Genomic DNA, 16,200 nt, shown 5'->3' on the forward strand with positions numbered 1-16,200 from the left:
TAAAGTATTCGACGTAAACTATGACTTCATTTGCATAATCATGTCCCTGATGGTCTAGTGGCTAGGATTCGGCGCTCTCACCGCCGAGGCCCGGGTTCAATTCCCGGTCAGGGAAATCAGATACAAAATGTTAAATTCCTAGTCGGGGAATTGAAGCTCTAAATTTTAATTCAAGCCAAACTACAGATGTTTTTAAAGCATTCGACATGAACTATGACTTCATTTGCATAATTCTGTCCCTGATGGTCTAGTGGCTAGGATTCGGCGCTCTCACCGCCGCGGCCCGGGTTAAGTTCCCGGTCACGGAAATGAGATTTAGAGTTTGGAATTCCAGATCCAACTTTTAATTCAAGCCAAACTGCAGATGTTTTTAAAGTTTTCGACTTAAACTAAGACTTCATTAGCATAATCATGTCCCTGATGGTCTAGTGGCTAGGATTTGGCGCTTTCACCGCCGCGGCCCGGGTTAAATTCCCGGTCACGGAAATGAGATTTAGAGTTTGGAATTCCAGATCCAACTTTTGATTCAAGCCAAACTACAGATGTTTTTAAAGTTTTCGACTTAAACTAAGACTTCATTTGCATAATCATGTCCCTGATGGTCTAGTGGCTAGGATTTGGCGCTTTCACCGCCGCGGCCCGGGTTAAATTCCCGGTCACGGAAATGAGATTTAGAGTTTGGAATTCAAGCTTTAACTTTTGATTCAAGCCAAACTACAGATGTTTTTAAAGTATTCGACGTAAACTAGGACTTCATTTGCATAATTGTGTCCCTGATGGTCTAGTGGCTAGGATTTGGCGGTTTCACCGCCGCGGCCCGGGTTAAATTCCCGGTCACGGAAATGAGATTTAGAGTTTGGAATTCCAGATCCAACTTTTGATTCAAGCCAAACTACAGATGTTTTTAAAGTTTTCGACTTAAACTAAGACTTCATTTGCATAATTGTGTCACTGATGGTCTAGTGGCTAGGATTCGGCGCTCTCACCGCTGCGGCCCGGGTTCAATTCCCGGTCAGGGAAATCAGATATAAAATGTTAAATTCCTAGTCGGGGAATTGAAGCTCTAAATTTTAATTCAAGCCAAACTACAGATGTTTTTAAAGCATTCGACATGAACTATGACTTCATTTGCATAATTCTGTCCCTGATGGTCTAGTGGCTAGGATTCGGCGCTCTCACCGCCGCGGCCCGGGTTAAATTCCCGGTCACGGAAATGAGATTTAGAGTTTGGAATTCCAGATCCAACTTTTAATTCAAGCCAAACTGCAGATGTTTTTAAAGTTTTCGACTTAAACTAAGACTTCATTAGCATAATCATGTCCCTGATGGTCTAGTGGCTAGGATTTGGCGCTTTCACCGCCGCGGCCCGGGTTAAATTCCCGGTCACGGAAATGAGATTTAGAGTTTGGAATTCCAGATCCAACTTTTGATTCAAGCCAAACTACAGATGTTTTTAAAGTTTTCGACTTAAACTAAGACTTCATTTGCATAATTGTGTCACTGATGGTCTAGTGGCTAGGATTCGGCGCTCTCACCGCTGCGGCCCGGGTTCAATTCCCGGTCAGGGAAATCATATATAAAGTGTTAAATTCCTGGTCAGGGAATTCAAGCTTTAACTTTTAATTCAAGCCAAACTGCAGATGTTTTTAAAGTATTCGACGTAAACTATGACTTCGTTTGCATAATCATGTCCCTGATGGTCTAGTGGCTAGGATTCGGCGCTCTCACCGCCGCGGCCCGGGTTCAATTCCCGGTCAGGGAAATCAGATATAAAATGTTAAATTCCTAGTCGGGGAATTGAAGCTCTAAATTTTAATTCAAGCCAAACTACAGATGTTTTTAAAGCATTCGACATGAACTATGACTTCATTTGCATAATTCTGTCCCTGATGGTCTAGTGGCTAGGATTCGGCGCTCTCACCGCCGCGGCCCGGGTTAAGTTCCCGGTCACGGAAATGAGATTTAGAGTTTGGAATTCCAGATCCAACTTTTAATTCAAGCCAAACTGCAGATGTTTTTAAAGTTTTCGACTTAAACTAAGACTTCATTAGCATAATCATGTCCCTGATGGTCTAGTGGCTAGGATTTGGCGCTTTCACCGCCGCGGCCCGGGTTAAATTCCCGGTCACGGAAATGAGATTTAGAGTTTGGAATTCCAGATCCAACTTTTGATTCAAGCCAAACTACAGATGTTTTTAAAGTTTTCGACTTAAACTAAGACTTCATTTGCATAATCATGTCCCTGATGGTCTAGTGGCTAGGATTTGGCGCTTTCACCGCCGCGGCCCGGGTTCAATTCCCGGTCACGGAAATGAGATTTAGAGTTTGGAATTCAAGCTTTAACTTTTGATTCAAGCCAAACTACAGATGTTTTTAAAGTATTCGACGTAAACTATGACTTCATTTGCATAATTGTGTCCCTGATGGTCTAGTGGCTAGGATTTGGCGGTTTCACCGCCGCGGCCCGGGTTAAATTCCCGGTCACGGAAATGAGATTTAGAGTTTGGAATTCCAGATCCAACTTTTGATTCAAGCCAAACTACAGATGTTTTTAAAGTTTTCGACTTAAACTAAGACTTCATTTGCATAATTGTGTCACTGATGGTCTAGTGGCTAGGATTCGGCGCTCTCACCGCTGCGGCCCGGGTTCAATTCCCGGTCAGGGAAATCATATATAAAGTGTTAAATTCCTGGTCAGGGAATTCAAGCTTTAACTTTTAATTCAAGCCAAACTGCAGATGTTTTTAAAGTATTCGACGTAAACTATGACTTCATTTGCATAATTGTGTCCCAGATGGTCTAGTGGCTAGGATTTGGCGCTATCACCGCCGCGGCCCGGGTTCAATTTCCGGTCAGGGAAATGAGATTTAGAGTTTGGAATTCCAGATCCAACTTTTAATTCAAGCAAAACTGCAGATGTTTTTAAAGTATTCGACGTAAACTATGACTTCATTTGCATAATCATGTCCCTGATGGTCTAGTGGCTAGGATTCGGCGCTCTCACCGCCGAGGCCCGGGTTCAATTCCCGGTCAGGGAAATCAGATACAAAATGTTAAATTCCTAGTCGGGGAATTGAAGCTCTAAATTTTAATTCAAGCCAAACTACAGATGTTTTTAAAGCATTCGACATGAACTATGACTTCATTTGCATAATTGTGTCCCTGATGGTCTAGTGGCTAGGATTCGGCGCTCTCACCGCCGCGGCCCGGGTTCAATTCCCGGTCAGGGAAATCAGATATAAAATGTTAAATTCCTAGTCGGGGAATTGAAGCTCTAAATTTTAATTCAAGCCAAACTACAGATGTTTTTAAAGCATTCGACATGAACTATGACTTCATTTGCATAATTCTGTCCCTGATGGTCTAGTGGCTAGGATTCGGCGCTCTCACCGCCGCGGCCCGGGTTAAATTCCCGGTCACGGAAATGAGATTTAGAGTTTGGAATTCCAGATCCAACTTTTAATTCAAGCCAAACTACAGATGTTTTTAAAGTTTTCGACTTAAACTAAGACTTCATTTGCATAATTGTGTCACTGATGGTCTAGTGGCTAGGATTCGGGGCTCTCACCGCTGCGGCCCGGGTTCAATTCCCGGTCAGGGAAATCATATATAAAGTGTTATATTCCTGGTCAGGGAATTCAAGCTTTAACTTTTAATTCAAGCCAAACTGCAGATGTTTTTAAAGTATTCGACGTAAACTATGACTTCATTAGCATAATTGTGTCCCTGATGGTCTAGTGGCTAGGATTTGGCGCTTTCACCGCCGCGGCCAGGGTTCAATTCCCGGTCAGGGAAATGAGATTTAGAGTTTGGAATTCCAGATCCAACTTTTAATTCAAGCCAAACTGCAGATGTTTTTAAAGTATTCGACTCAAATTATGACTTCATTTGCATAATTGTGTCCCAGATGGTCTAGTGGCTAGGATTTGGCGCTTTCACCGCCGCGGGCCGGGTTCAATTTCCGGTCAGGGAAATGAGATTTAGAGTTTGGAATTCCAGATCCAACTTTTAATTCAAGCAAAACTGCAGATGTTTTTAAAGTTTTCGACTTAAATTAATACTTCATTAGCATAATCATGTCCCTGATGGTCTAGTGGCTAGGATTCGGCGCTCTCACCGCCGCGGCCCGGGTTCAATTCCCGGTCAGGGAGATCAGATATAAAGTGGTAAATTCCTGGTCAGGAAATTCCAGCTTTAACTTTTAATTCAAGCCAAACTGCAGATGTTTTTAAATTATTTGACTCAAACTATGACTTCATTTGCATAATTGTGTCCCTGATGGTCTAGTGGCTAGGATTCGGCGCTCTCACCGCCGCGGCCCGGGTTCAATTCCCGGTCAGGGAAATCAGATATAAAATGTTAAATTCCTAGTCGGGGAATTGAAGCTCTAAATTTTAATTCAAGCCAAACTACAGATGTTTTTAAAGCATTCGACATGAACTATGACTTCATTTGCATAATTCTGTCCCTGATGGTCTAGTGGCTAGGATTCGGCGCTCTCACCGCCGCGGCCCGGGTTAAATTCCCGGTCACGGAAATGAGATTTAGAGTTTGGAATTCCAGATCCAACTTTTAATTCAAGCCAAACTGCAGATGTTTTTAAAGTTTTCGACTTAAACTAAGACTTCATTAGCATAATCATGTCCCTGATGGTCTAGTGGCTAGGATTTGGCGCTTTCACCGCCGCGGCCCGGGTTAAATTCCCGGTCACGGAAATGAGATTTAGAGTTTGGAATTCCAGATCCAACTTTTGATTCAAGCCAAACTACAGATGTTTTTAAAGTTTTCGACTTAAACTAAGACTTCATTTGCATAATTGTGTCACTGATGGTCTAGTGGCTAGGATTCGGCGCTCTCACCGCTGCGGCCTGGGTTCAATTCCCGGTCAGGGAAATCATATATAAAGTGTTATATTCCTGGTCAGGGAATTCAAGCTTTAACTTTTAATTCAAGCCAAACTGCAGATGTTTTTAAAGTATTCGACGTAAACTATGACTTCATTTGCATAATTGTGTCCCTGATGGTCTAGTGGCTAGGATTTGGCGCTTTCACCGCCGCGGCCCGGGTTCAATTCCCGGTCAGGGAAATGAGATTTAGAGTTTGGAATTCCAGATCCAACTTTTAATTCAAGCCAAACTGCATATGTTTTTAAAGTATTCGACTCAAATTATGACTTCATTTGCATAATTGTGTCCCAGATGGTCTAGTGGCTAGGATTTGGCGCTTTCACCGCCGCGGGCCGGGTTCAATTTCCGGTCAGGGAAATGAGATTTAGAGTTTGGAATTCCAGATCCAACTTTTAATTCAAGCAAAACTGCAGATGTTTTTAAAGTTTTCGACTTAAATTAATACTTCATTAGCATAATCATGTCCCTGATGGTCTAGTGGCTAGGATTCGGCGCTCTCACCGCCGCGGCCCGGGTTCAATTCCCGGTCAGGGAGATCAGATATAAAGTGGTAAATTCCTGGTCAGGAAATTCCAGCTTTAACTTTTAATTCAAGCCAAACTGCAGATGTTTTTAAATTATTTGACTCAAACTATGACTTCATTTGCATAATTGTGTCCCTGATGGTCTAGTGGCTAGGATTCGGCGCTCTCACCGCCGCGGCCCGGGTTCAATTCCCGGTCAGGGAAATCAGATATAAAATGTTAAATTCCTAGTCGGGGAATTGAAGCTCTAAATTTTAATTCAAGCCAAACTACAGATGTTTTTAAAGCATTCGACATGAACTATGACTTCATTTGCATAATTCTGTCCCTGATGGTCTAGTGGCTAGGATTCGGCGCTCTCACCGCCGCGGCCCGGGTTAAATTCCCGGTCACGGAAATGAGATTTAGAGTTTGGAATTCCAGATCCAACTTTTAATTCAAGCCAAACTGCAGATGTTTTTAAAGTTTTCGACTTAAACTAAGACTTCATTAGCATAATCATGTCCCTGATGGTCTAGTGGCTAGGATTTGGCGCTTTCACCGCCGCGGCCCGGGTTAAATTCCCGGTCACGGAAATGAGATTTAGAGTTTGGAATTCCAGATCCAACTTTTGATTCAAGCCAAACTACAGATGTTTTTAAAGTTTTCGACTTAAACTAAGACTTCATTTGCATAATTGTGTCACTGATGGTCTAGTGGCTAGGATTCGGCGCTCTCACCGCTGCGGCCCGGGTTCAATTCCCGGTCAGGGAAATCATATATAAAGTGTTAAATTCCTGGTCAGGGAATTCAAGCTTTAACTTTTAATTCAAGCCAAACTGCAGATGTTTTTAAAGTATTCGACGTAAACTATGACTTCATTTGCATAATTGTGTCCCAGATGGTCTAGTGGCTAGGATTTGGCGCTATCACCGCCGCGGCCCGGGTTCAATTTCCGGTCAGGGAAATGAGATTTAGAGTTTGGAATTCCAGATCCAACTTTTAATTCAAGCAAAACTGCAGATGTTTTTAAAGTATTCGACGTAAACTATGACTTCATTTGCATAATCATGTCCCTGATGGTCTAGTGGCTAGGATTCGGCGCTCTCACCGCCGAGGCCCGGGTTCAATTCCCGGTCAGGGAAATCAGATACAAAATGTTAAATTCCTAGTCGGGGAATTGAAGCTCTAAATTTTAATTCAAGCCAAACTACAGATGTTTTTAAAGCATTCGACATGAACTATGACTTCATTTGCATAATTCTGTCCCTGATGGTCTAGTGGCTAGGATTCGGCGCTCTCACCGCCGCGGCCCGGGTTAAGTTCCCGGTCACGGAAATGAGATTTAGAGTTTGGAATTCCAGATCCAACTTTTAATTCAAGCCAAACTGCAGATGTTTTTAAAGTTTTCGACTTAAACTAAGACTTCATTAGCATAATCATGTCCCTGATGGTCTAGTGGCTAGGATTTGGCGCTTTCACCGCCGCGGCCCGGGTTAAATTCCCGGTCACGGAAATGAGATTTAGAGTTTGGAATTCCAGATCCAACTTTTGATTCAAGCCAAACTACAGATGTTTTTAAAGTTTTCGACTTAAACTAAGACTTCATTTGCATAATCATGTCCCTGATGGTCTAGTGGCTAGGATTTGGCGCTTTCACCGCCGCGGCCCGGGTTAAATTCCCGGTCACGGAAATGAGATTTAGAGTTTGGAATTCAAGCTTTAACTTTTGATTCAAGCCAAACTACAGATGTTTTTAAAGTATTCGACGTAAACTAGGACTTCATTTGCATAATTGTGTCCCTGATGGTCTAGTGGCTAGGATTTGGCGGTTTCACCGCCGCGGCCCGGGTTAAATTCCCGGTCACGGAAATGAGATTTAGAGTTTGGAATTCCAGATCCAACTTTTGATTCAAGCCAAACTACAGATGTTTTTAAAGTTTTCGACTTAAACTAAGACTTCATTTGCATAATTGTGTCACTGATGGTCTAGTGGCTAGGATTCGGCGCTCTCACCGCTGCGGCCCGGGTTCAATTCCCGGTCAGGGAAATCAGATATAAAATGTTAAATTCCTAGTCGGGGAATTGAAGCTCTAAATTTTAATTCAAGCCAAACTACAGATGTTTTTAAAGCATTCGACATGAACTATGACTTCATTTGCATAATTCTGTCCCTGATGGTCTAGTGGCTAGGATTCGGCGCTCTCACCGCCGCGGCCCGGGTTAAATTCCCGGTCACGGAAATGAGATTTAGAGTTTGGAATTCCAGATCCAACTTTTAATTCAAGCCAAACTGCAGATGTTTTTAAAGTTTTCGACTTAAACTAAGACTTCATTAGCATAATCATGTCCCTGATGGTCTAGTGGCTAGGATTTGGCGCTTTCACCGCCGCGGCCCGGGTTAAATTCCCGGTCACGGAAATGAGATTTAGAGTTTGGAATTCCAGATCCAACTTTTGATTCAAGCCAAACTACAGATGTTTTTAAAGTTTTCGACTTAAACTAAGACTTCATTTGCATAATTGTGTCACTGATGGTCTAGTGGCTAGGATTCGGCGCTCTCACCGCTGCGGCCCGGGTTCAATTCCCGGTCAGGGAAATCATATATAAAGTGTTAAATTCCTGGTCAGGGAATTCAAGCTTTAACTTTTAATTCAAGCCAAACTGCAGATGTTTTTAAAGTATTCGACGTAAACTATGACTTCGTTTGCATAATCATGTCCCTGATGGTCTAGTGGCTAGGATTCGGCGCTCTCACCGCCGCGGCCCGGGTTCAATTCCCGGTCAGGGAAATCAGATATAAAATGTTAAATTCCTAGTCGGGGAATTGAAGCTCTAAATTTTAATTCAAGCCAAACTACAGATGTTTTTAAAGCATTCGACATGAACTATGACTTCATTTGCATAATTCTGTCCCTGATGGTCTAGTGGCTAGGATTCGGCGCTCTCACCGCCGCGGCCCGGGTTAAGTTCCCGGTCACGGAAATGAGATTTAGAGTTTGGAATTCCAGATCCAACTTTTAATTCAAGCCAAACTGCAGATGTTTTTAAAGTTTTCGACTTAAACTAAGACTTCATTAGCATAATCATGTCCCTGATGGTCTAGTGGCTAGGATTTGGCGCTTTCACCGCCGCGGCCCGGGTTAAATTCCCGGTCACGGAAATGAGATTTAGAGTTTGGAATTCCAGATCCAACTTTTGATTCAAGCCAAACTACAGATGTTTTTAAAGTTTTCGACTTAAACTAAGACTTCATTTGCATAATCATGTCCCTGATGGTCTAGTGGCTAGGATTTGGCGCTTTCACCGCCGCGGCCCGGGTTCAATTCCCGGTCACGGAAATGAGATTTAGAGTTTGGAATTCAAGCTTTAACTTTTGATTCAAGCCAAACTACAGATGTTTTTAAAGTATTCGACGTAAACTATGACTTCATTTGCATAATTGTGTCCCTGATGGTCTAGTGGCTAGGATTTGGCGGTTTCACCGCCGCGGCCCGGGTTAAATTCCCGGTCACGGAAATGAGATTTAGAGTTTGGAATTCCAGATCCAACTTTTGATTCAAGCCAAACTACAGATGTTTTTAAAGTTTTCGACTTAAACTAAGACTTCATTTGCATAATTGTGTCACTGATGGTCTAGTGGCTAGGATTCGGCGCTCTCACCGCTGCGGCCCGGGTTCAATTCCCGGTCAGGGAAATCATATATAAAGTGTTAAATTCCTGGTCAGGGAATTCAAGCTTTAACTTTTAATTCAAGCCAAACTGCAGATGTTTTTAAAGTATTCGACGTAAACTATGACTTCATTTGCATAATTGTGTCCCAGATGGTCTAGTGGCTAGGATTTGGCGCTATCACCGCCGCGGCCCGGGTTCAATTTCCGGTCAGGGAAATGAGATTTAGAGTTTGGAATTCCAGATCCAACTTTTAATTCAAGCAAAACTGCAGATGTTTTTAAAGTATTCGACGTAAACTATGACTTCATTTGCATAATCATGTCCCTGATGGTCTAGTGGCTAGGATTCGGCGCTCTCACCGCCGAGGCCCGGGTTCAATTCCCGGTCAGGGAAATCAGATACAAAATGTTAAATTCCTAGTCGGGGAATTGAAGCTCTAAATTTTAATTCAAGCCAAACTACAGATGTTTTTAAAGCATTCGACATGAACTATGACTTCATTTGCATAATTGTGTCCCTGATGGTCTAGTGGCTAGGATTCGGCGCTCTCACCGCCGCGGCCCGGGTTCAATTCCCGGTCAGGGAAATCAGATATAAAATGTTAAATTCCTAGTCGGGGAATTGAAGCTCTAAATTTTAATTCAAGCCAAACTACAGATGTTTTTAAAGCATTCGACATGAACTATGACTTCATTTGCATAATTCTGTCCCTGATGGTCTAGTGGCTAGGATTCGGCGCTCTCACCGCCGCGGCCCGGGTTAAATTCCCGGTCACGGAAATGAGATTTAGAGTTTGGAATTCCAGATCCAACTTTTGATTCAAGCCAAACTACAGATGTTTTTAAAGTTTTCGACTTAAACTAAGACTTCATTTGCATAATTGTGTCACTGATGGTCTAGTTGCTAGGATTCGGCGCTCTCACTGCTGCGGCCCGGGTTCAATTCCCGGTCAGGGAAATCATATATAAAGTGTTAAATTCCTGGTCAGGGAATTCAAGCTTTAACTTTTAATTCAAGCCAAACTGCAGATGTTTTTAAAGTATTCGACGTAAACTATGACTTCATTTGCATAATTGTGTCCCTGATGGTCTAGTGGCTAGGATTTGGCGCTTTCACCGCCGCGGCCCGGGTTCAATTCCCGGTCAGGGAAATGAGATTTAGAGTTTGGAATTCCAGATCCAACTTTTAATTCAAGCCAAACTGCAGATGTTTTTAAAGTATTCGACTCAAATTATGACTTCATTTGCATAATTGTGTCCCAGATGGTCTAGTGGCTAGGATTTGGCGCTTTCACCGCCGCGGCCCGGGTTCAATTTCCGGTCAGGGAAATGAGATTTAGAGTTTGGAATTCAAGCTTTAACTTTTGATTCAAGCAAAACTGCAGATGTTTTTAAAGTATTCGACGTAAACTATGACTTCATTTGCATAATCATGTCCCTGATGGTCTAGTGGCTAGGATTCGGCGCTCTCACCGCCGCGGCCCGGGTTCAATTCCCGGTCAGGGAAATCAGATATAAAGTGGTAAATTCCTGGTCAGGAAATTCCAGCTTTAACTTTTAATTAAAGCCAAACTGCAGATGTTTTTAAATTATTTGACTCAAATTATGACTTCATTTGCATAATTGTGTCCCAGATGGTCTAGTGGCTAGGATCTGGCGCTTTCACCGCCGCGGGCCCTGATGGTCTAGTGGCTAGGATTTGGCGCTTTCACCGCCGCGGCCCGGGTTCAATTCCCGGTCAGGGAAATGAGATTTAGAGTTTGGAATTCCAGATCCAACTTTTAATTCAAGCCAAACTGCAGATGTTTTTAAAGTATTCGACTCAAATTATGACTTCATTTGCATAATTGTGTCCCAGATGGTCTAGTGGCTAGGATCTGGCGCTTTCACCGCCGCGGGCCCTGATGGTCTAGTGGCTAGGATTTGGCGCTTTCACCGCCGCGGCCCGGGTTCAATTCCCGGTCAGGGAAATCAGATATAAAGTGTTAAATTCCTAGTCGGGGAATTGAAGCTCTAAATTTTAATTCAAGCCAAACTACAGATGTTTTTAAAGCATTCGACTTAAACTATGACTCCATTTGCATAATTGTGTCCCTGATGGTCTAGTGACTAGGATTCGGCGCTCTCACCGCAGCGGCCCGGGTTCAATTCCCGGTCAGGGAAATCAGATATAAAGTAGTAAATTCCTGGTCAGGAAATTCCAGCTTTAACTTTTAATTCAAGCCAAACTGCAGATGTTTTTAAATTATTTGACTCAAACTATGACTTCATTTGCATAATTGTGTCCCTGATGGTCTAGTGGCTAGGATTCGGCGCTCTCACCGCCGCGTCCCGGGTTCAATTCCCGGTCAGGGAAATCAGATATAAAATGTTAAATTCCTAGTCGGGGAATTGAAGCTCTAAATTTTAATTCAAGCCAAACTACAGATGTTTTTAAAGCATTCGACATGAACTATGACTTCATTTGCATAATTGTGTCCCTGATGGTCTAGTGACTAGGATTTGGCGCTTTCACCGCTGCGGCCCAGGTTCAATTCCCGGTCAGGGAAATGAGACTTAGAGTTTGGAATTCCAGATCCAACTTTTAATTCAAGCCAAACTGCAGATGTTTTTAAAGTTTTCGACTTAAACTAAGACTTCATTAGCATAATCATGTCCCTGATGATCTAGTGGCTAGGATTTGGCGCTTTCACCGCCGCGGCCCGGGTTAAATTCCCGGTCACGGAAATGAGATTTAGAGTTTGGAATTCCAGATCCAACTTTTGATTCAAGCCAAACTACAGATGTTTTTAAAGTTTTCGACTTAAACTAAGACTTCATTTGCATAATAGTGTCACTGATGGTCTAGTGGCTAGGATTCGGCGCTCTCACCGCTGCGGCCCGGGTTCAATTCCCGGTCAGGGAAATCATATATAAAGTGTTAAATTCCTGGTCAGGGAATTCAAGCTTTAACTTTTAATTCAAGCCAAACTGTGCTTGTTTTTAAAGTTTTCGACTTAAACTAAGACTTCATTAGCATAATCATGTCCCTGATGGTCTAGTGGCTAGGATTCGGCGCTCTCACCGCCGCGGCCTGGGTTCAATTCCCGGTCAGGGAAATCAGATATAAAGTGTTAAATTCCTGGTCAGGGAATTCAAGCTTTAACTTTTAATGCAAGCCAAACTGCAGATGTTTTTAAAGTATTCGACGTAAACTATGACTTCATTTGCATAATTGTGTCCCTGATGGTCTAGTGGCTAGGATTTGGCGCTTTCACCGCCGCGGCCCGGGTTCAATTCCCGGTCAGGGAAATGAGATTTAGAGTTTGGAATTCCAGATCCAACTTTTAATTCAAGCCAAACTGCAGATGTTTTTAAAGTATTCGACTCAAATTATGACTTCATTTGCATAATTGTGTCCCAGATGGTCTAGTGGCTAGGATTTGGCGCTTTCACCGCCGCGGCCCGGGTTCAATTTCCGGTCAGGGAAATGAGATTTAGAGTTTGGAATTCCAGATCCAACTTTTAATTCAAGCAAAACTGCAGATGTTTTTAAAGTTTTCGACTTAAATTAATACTTCATTAGCATAATCATGTCCCTGATGGTCTAGTGGCTAGGATTCGGCGCTCTCACCGCCGCGGCCCGGGTTCAATTCCCGGTCAGGGAAATCAGATATAAAGTGGTAAATTCCTATTCGGGGAATTGAAGCTCTAAATTTTAATTCAAGCCAAACTACAGATGTTTTTAAAGCATTCGACTCAAACTATGACTTCATTTGCATAATTGTGTCCCTGATGGTCTAGTGGCTAGGATTTGGCGCTTTCACCGCCGCGGCCCGGGTTAAATTCCCGGTCACGGAAATGAGATTTAGAGTTTGGAATTCCAGATCCAACTTTTGATTCAAGCCAAACTACAGATGTTTTTAAAGCATTCGACATGAACTATGACTTCATTTGCATAATTGTGTCCCTGATGGTCTAGTGGCTAGGATTCGGCGCTCTCACCGCCGCGGCCCGGGTTCAATTCCCGGTCAGGGAAATCATATATAAAGTGTTATATTCCTGGTCAGGGAATTCAAGCTTTAACTTTTAATTCAAGCCAAACTGCAGATGTTTTTAAAGTATTCGACGTAAACTATGACTTCATTTGCTTAATTGTGTCCCTGATGGTCTAGTGGCTAGGATTTGGCGCTTTCACCGCCGCGGCCCGGGTTCAATTCCCGGTCAGGGAAATGAGATTTAGAGTTTGGTATTCCAGATCCAACTTTTAATTCAAGCCAAACTGCAGATGTTTTTAAAGTATTCGACTCAAATTATGACTTCATTTGCATAATTGTGTCCCAGATGGTCTAGTGGCTAGGATTTGGCGCTTTCACCGCCGCGGCCCGGGTTCAATTTCCGGTCAGGGAAATGAGATTTAGAGTTTGGAATTCCAGATCCAACTTTTAATTCAAGCAAAACTGCAGATGTTTTTAAAGTTTTCGACTTAAATTAATACTTCATTAGCATAATCATGTTCCTGATGGTCTAGTGGCTAGGATTCGGCGCTCTCACCGCCGCGGCCCGGGTTCAATTCCCGGTCAGGGAAATCAGATATAAAGTGGTAAATTCCTGGTCAGGAAATTTTTTGATTTGATTTGATTAGAAGAATTTTATTTCTTGAACATGTAGACACCAAATAATAAAAAATTTAAAAATCAACATAGACGTAGACCACAAAATGAGAAAATACACCTTTTGTTCAAGAAAAGGAGTAGGGGGAAGCAAAAGCTTATAGATACCCACCCCTTTCTTATCCATATTCTCAATTAGTATATATTACTTTGAAGATTAATATCATACATACATACACACACTCACACACACTCTCACCCACACACACGCACGCATACTCACACGCACAAATAAATACAATTTAAATTTCCTTCACTTAATATTTTCACAGATCTCATATTTGGCTAATGTGTATAATTTAAGATGTTTTTTGAACTGTGCAATATGTTTACAATCTTTGATCTTATCTGGTAAGTTGTTCCACAACTTCACCCCACAGACCGATATGCACCTGCTTTTGAGTGTAGAGTGCACCTTTGGTTGCCTCAGTTTCAGTCTCCCTCTTAAATTATAGTCTCCTAGTCTGTCGCTAAACCAACTTTGAATGTTTCCTGAGAGTAGGCTGTTTCTTGCTTTAAATACAATCTGTAACATTTTAAAATCTTTCAAGTCCATAAATTTTAATATATTTAATTTCAGAAATAATGTGTTTGTGTGTTCATAGTACCCCACCTTATTAACTATCCGTATTGCTTTTTTTTGAATTGTGCATATTGCCTGTAGGGTGCTTTTGTAGGTATTACCCCACACTTCCACACAGTAACTCAAATAGGGAGCAAAAATTCCGGCTTTAACTTTTAATTCAAGCCAAACTGCAGATGTTTTTAAATTATTTGACTCAAACTATGACTTCATTTGCATAATTGTGTCCCTGATGGTCTAGTGGCTAGGATTCGGCGCTCTCACCGCCGCGGCCCGGGTTCAATTCCCGGTCAGGGAAATCAGATATAAAATGTTAAATTCCTAGTCGGGGAATTGAAGCTCTAAATTTTAATTCAAGCCAAACTGCAGATGTTTTTAAAGCATTCGACATGAACTATGACTTAATTTGCATAATTGTGTCCCTGATGGTCTAGTGACTAGGATTTGGCGCTTTCACCGCTGCGGCCCAGGTTCAATTCCCGGTCAGGGAAATGAGACTTAGAGTTTGGAATTCCAGATCCAACTTTTAATTCAAGCCAAACTGCAGATGTTTTTAAAGTTTTCGACTTAAACTAAGACTTCATTAGCATAATCATGTCCCTGATGGTCTAGTGGCTAGGATTTGGCGCTTTCACCGCCGCGGCCCGGGTTAAATTCCCGGTCACGGAAATGAGATTTAGAGTTTGGAATTCCAGATCCAACTTTTGATTCAAGCCAAACTACAGATGTTTTTAAAGTTTTCGACTTAAACTAAGACTTCATTTGCATAATTGTGTCACTGATGGTCTAGTGGCTAGGATTCGGCGCTCTCACCGCTGCGGCCCGGGTTCAATTCCCGGTCAGGGAAATCATATATAAAGTGTTAAATTCCTGGTCAGGGAATTCAAGCTTTAACTTTTAATTCAAGCCAAACTGCAGATGTTTTTAAAGTATTCGACGTAAACTATGACTTCATTTGCATAATTGTGTCCCTGATGGTCTAGTGGCTAGGATTTGGCGCTTTCACCGCCGCGGCCCGGGTTCAATTCCCGGTCAGGGAAATGAGATTTAGAGTTTGGAATTCCAGATCCAACTTTTAATTCAAGCCAAACTGCAGATGTTTTTAAAGTATTCGACTCAAATTATGACTTCATTTGCATAATTGTGTCCCAGATGGTCTAGTGGCTAGGATTTGGCGCTTTCACCGCCGCGGCCCGGGTTCAATTTCCGGTCAGGGAAATGAGATTTAGAGTTTGGAATTCCAGATCCAACTTTTAATTCAAGCAAAACTGCAGATGTTTTTAAAGTTTTCGACTTAAATTAATACTTCATTAGCATAATCATGTCCCTGATGGTCTAGTGGCTAGGATTCGGCGCTCTCACCGCCGCGGCCCGGGTTCAATTCCCGGTCAGGGAAATCAGATATAAAGTGGTAAATTCCTGGTCAGGAAATTCCAGCTTTAACTTTTAATTCAAGCCAAACTGCAGATGTTTTTAAAGTATTCGACTCAAATTATGACTTCATTTGCATAATTGTGTCCCAGATGGTCTAGTGGCTAGGATTTGGCGCTTTCACCGCCGCGGGACGGGTTCAATTTCCGGTCAGGGAAATGAGATTTAGAGTTTGGAATTCCAGATCCAACTTTTAATTCAAGCAAAACTGCAGATGTTTTTAAAGTTTTCGACTTAAACTAAGACTTCATTAGCATGGTCATGTCCCTGATGGTCTAGTGGCTAGGATTTGGCGCTTTCACCGCCGCGGCCCAGGTTCAATTCCCGGTCAGGGAAATCAGATATAAAGTGTTAAATTCCTAGTCGGGGAATTGAACCTCTAAATTTTAATATACCAAACTACAGATGTTTTTAAAGCATTCGACTTAAACTATGACTCCATTTGCATAA

At 42.4% G+C, this 16,200-nt stretch overlaps 28 non-coding genes across 28 annotated transcripts; all 28 read left to right on the forward strand.

The window, feature by feature from the left end:
• Nucleotides 1–43: 43 nt before the first annotated feature.
• On the forward strand, nucleotides 44–115 carry trnae-cuc (transfer RNA glutamic acid (anticodon CUC)). The gene has a single exon. It is a non-coding gene; the product is annotated as a tRNA-Glu (tRNA).
• A 1,575-nt stretch (nucleotides 116–1,690) lies between these two features.
• On the forward strand, nucleotides 1,691–1,762 carry trnae-cuc (transfer RNA glutamic acid (anticodon CUC)). Its single transcript has one exon. It is a non-coding gene; the product is annotated as a tRNA-Glu (tRNA).
• A 477-nt stretch (nucleotides 1,763–2,239) lies between these two features.
• trnae-uuc (transfer RNA glutamic acid (anticodon UUC)) lies at nucleotides 2,240–2,311 on the forward strand. Its single transcript has one exon. It is a non-coding gene; the product is annotated as a tRNA-Glu (tRNA).
• Nucleotides 2,312–2,966: 655 nt separating this feature from the next.
• On the forward strand, nucleotides 2,967–3,038 carry trnae-cuc (transfer RNA glutamic acid (anticodon CUC)). The gene has a single exon. It is a non-coding gene; the product is annotated as a tRNA-Glu (tRNA).
• A 121-nt stretch (nucleotides 3,039–3,159) lies between these two features.
• Nucleotides 3,160–3,231, forward strand: trnae-cuc (transfer RNA glutamic acid (anticodon CUC)). Its single transcript has one exon. It is a non-coding gene; the product is annotated as a tRNA-Glu (tRNA).
• Nucleotides 3,232–3,723: 492 nt separating this feature from the next.
• trnae-uuc (transfer RNA glutamic acid (anticodon UUC)) lies at nucleotides 3,724–3,795 on the forward strand. Its single transcript has one exon. It is a non-coding gene; the product is annotated as a tRNA-Glu (tRNA).
• Nucleotides 3,796–4,079: 284 nt separating this feature from the next.
• trnae-cuc (transfer RNA glutamic acid (anticodon CUC)) lies at nucleotides 4,080–4,151 on the forward strand. Its single transcript has one exon. It is a non-coding gene; the product is annotated as a tRNA-Glu (tRNA).
• A 121-nt stretch (nucleotides 4,152–4,272) lies between these two features.
• Nucleotides 4,273–4,344, forward strand: trnae-cuc (transfer RNA glutamic acid (anticodon CUC)). Its single transcript has one exon. It is a non-coding gene; the product is annotated as a tRNA-Glu (tRNA).
• A 670-nt stretch (nucleotides 4,345–5,014) lies between these two features.
• On the forward strand, nucleotides 5,015–5,086 carry trnae-uuc (transfer RNA glutamic acid (anticodon UUC)). The gene has a single exon. It is a non-coding gene; the product is annotated as a tRNA-Glu (tRNA).
• A 284-nt stretch (nucleotides 5,087–5,370) lies between these two features.
• Nucleotides 5,371–5,442, forward strand: trnae-cuc (transfer RNA glutamic acid (anticodon CUC)). Its single transcript has one exon. It is a non-coding gene; the product is annotated as a tRNA-Glu (tRNA).
• A 121-nt stretch (nucleotides 5,443–5,563) lies between these two features.
• Nucleotides 5,564–5,635, forward strand: trnae-cuc (transfer RNA glutamic acid (anticodon CUC)). Its single transcript has one exon. It is a non-coding gene; the product is annotated as a tRNA-Glu (tRNA).
• Nucleotides 5,636–6,483: 848 nt separating this feature from the next.
• trnae-cuc (transfer RNA glutamic acid (anticodon CUC)) lies at nucleotides 6,484–6,555 on the forward strand. Its single transcript has one exon. It is a non-coding gene; the product is annotated as a tRNA-Glu (tRNA).
• A 1,575-nt stretch (nucleotides 6,556–8,130) lies between these two features.
• trnae-cuc (transfer RNA glutamic acid (anticodon CUC)) lies at nucleotides 8,131–8,202 on the forward strand. Its single transcript has one exon. It is a non-coding gene; the product is annotated as a tRNA-Glu (tRNA).
• A 477-nt stretch (nucleotides 8,203–8,679) lies between these two features.
• Nucleotides 8,680–8,751, forward strand: trnae-uuc (transfer RNA glutamic acid (anticodon UUC)). Its single transcript has one exon. It is a non-coding gene; the product is annotated as a tRNA-Glu (tRNA).
• A 655-nt stretch (nucleotides 8,752–9,406) lies between these two features.
• trnae-cuc (transfer RNA glutamic acid (anticodon CUC)) lies at nucleotides 9,407–9,478 on the forward strand. Its single transcript has one exon. It is a non-coding gene; the product is annotated as a tRNA-Glu (tRNA).
• A 121-nt stretch (nucleotides 9,479–9,599) lies between these two features.
• trnae-cuc (transfer RNA glutamic acid (anticodon CUC)) lies at nucleotides 9,600–9,671 on the forward strand. The gene has a single exon. It is a non-coding gene; the product is annotated as a tRNA-Glu (tRNA).
• Nucleotides 9,672–10,163: 492 nt separating this feature from the next.
• Nucleotides 10,164–10,235, forward strand: trnae-uuc (transfer RNA glutamic acid (anticodon UUC)). The gene has a single exon. It is a non-coding gene; the product is annotated as a tRNA-Glu (tRNA).
• A 284-nt stretch (nucleotides 10,236–10,519) lies between these two features.
• Nucleotides 10,520–10,591, forward strand: trnae-cuc (transfer RNA glutamic acid (anticodon CUC)). The gene has a single exon. It is a non-coding gene; the product is annotated as a tRNA-Glu (tRNA).
• A 167-nt stretch (nucleotides 10,592–10,758) lies between these two features.
• Nucleotides 10,759–10,830, forward strand: trnae-uuc (transfer RNA glutamic acid (anticodon UUC)). The gene has a single exon. It is a non-coding gene; the product is annotated as a tRNA-Glu (tRNA).
• Nucleotides 10,831–10,982: 152 nt separating this feature from the next.
• Nucleotides 10,983–11,054, forward strand: trnae-uuc (transfer RNA glutamic acid (anticodon UUC)). The gene has a single exon. It is a non-coding gene; the product is annotated as a tRNA-Glu (tRNA).
• Nucleotides 11,055–12,303: 1,249 nt separating this feature from the next.
• On the forward strand, nucleotides 12,304–12,375 carry trnae-uuc (transfer RNA glutamic acid (anticodon UUC)). The gene has a single exon. It is a non-coding gene; the product is annotated as a tRNA-Glu (tRNA).
• A 284-nt stretch (nucleotides 12,376–12,659) lies between these two features.
• Nucleotides 12,660–12,731, forward strand: trnae-cuc (transfer RNA glutamic acid (anticodon CUC)). Its single transcript has one exon. It is a non-coding gene; the product is annotated as a tRNA-Glu (tRNA).
• A 299-nt stretch (nucleotides 12,732–13,030) lies between these two features.
• trnae-cuc (transfer RNA glutamic acid (anticodon CUC)) lies at nucleotides 13,031–13,102 on the forward strand. The gene has a single exon. It is a non-coding gene; the product is annotated as a tRNA-Glu (tRNA).
• A 121-nt stretch (nucleotides 13,103–13,223) lies between these two features.
• trnae-uuc (transfer RNA glutamic acid (anticodon UUC)) lies at nucleotides 13,224–13,295 on the forward strand. Its single transcript has one exon. It is a non-coding gene; the product is annotated as a tRNA-Glu (tRNA).
• Nucleotides 13,296–14,545: 1,250 nt separating this feature from the next.
• trnae-cuc (transfer RNA glutamic acid (anticodon CUC)) lies at nucleotides 14,546–14,617 on the forward strand. The gene has a single exon. It is a non-coding gene; the product is annotated as a tRNA-Glu (tRNA).
• Nucleotides 14,618–15,287: 670 nt separating this feature from the next.
• On the forward strand, nucleotides 15,288–15,359 carry trnae-uuc (transfer RNA glutamic acid (anticodon UUC)). Its single transcript has one exon. It is a non-coding gene; the product is annotated as a tRNA-Glu (tRNA).
• Nucleotides 15,360–15,643: 284 nt separating this feature from the next.
• Nucleotides 15,644–15,715, forward strand: trnae-cuc (transfer RNA glutamic acid (anticodon CUC)). The gene has a single exon. It is a non-coding gene; the product is annotated as a tRNA-Glu (tRNA).
• Nucleotides 15,716–16,014: 299 nt separating this feature from the next.
• Nucleotides 16,015–16,086, forward strand: trnae-uuc (transfer RNA glutamic acid (anticodon UUC)). The gene has a single exon. It is a non-coding gene; the product is annotated as a tRNA-Glu (tRNA).
• The last annotated feature ends 114 nt before the right edge of the window (nucleotides 16,087–16,200 follow it).

The sequence above is a fragment of the Gasterosteus aculeatus genome, chromosome 12, assembly GCF_964276395.1.
Source record: "Gasterosteus aculeatus chromosome 12, fGasAcu3.hap1.1, whole genome shotgun sequence".
Taxonomy (NCBI): Eukaryota; Metazoa; Chordata; class Actinopteri; order Perciformes; family Gasterosteidae; genus Gasterosteus; species Gasterosteus aculeatus.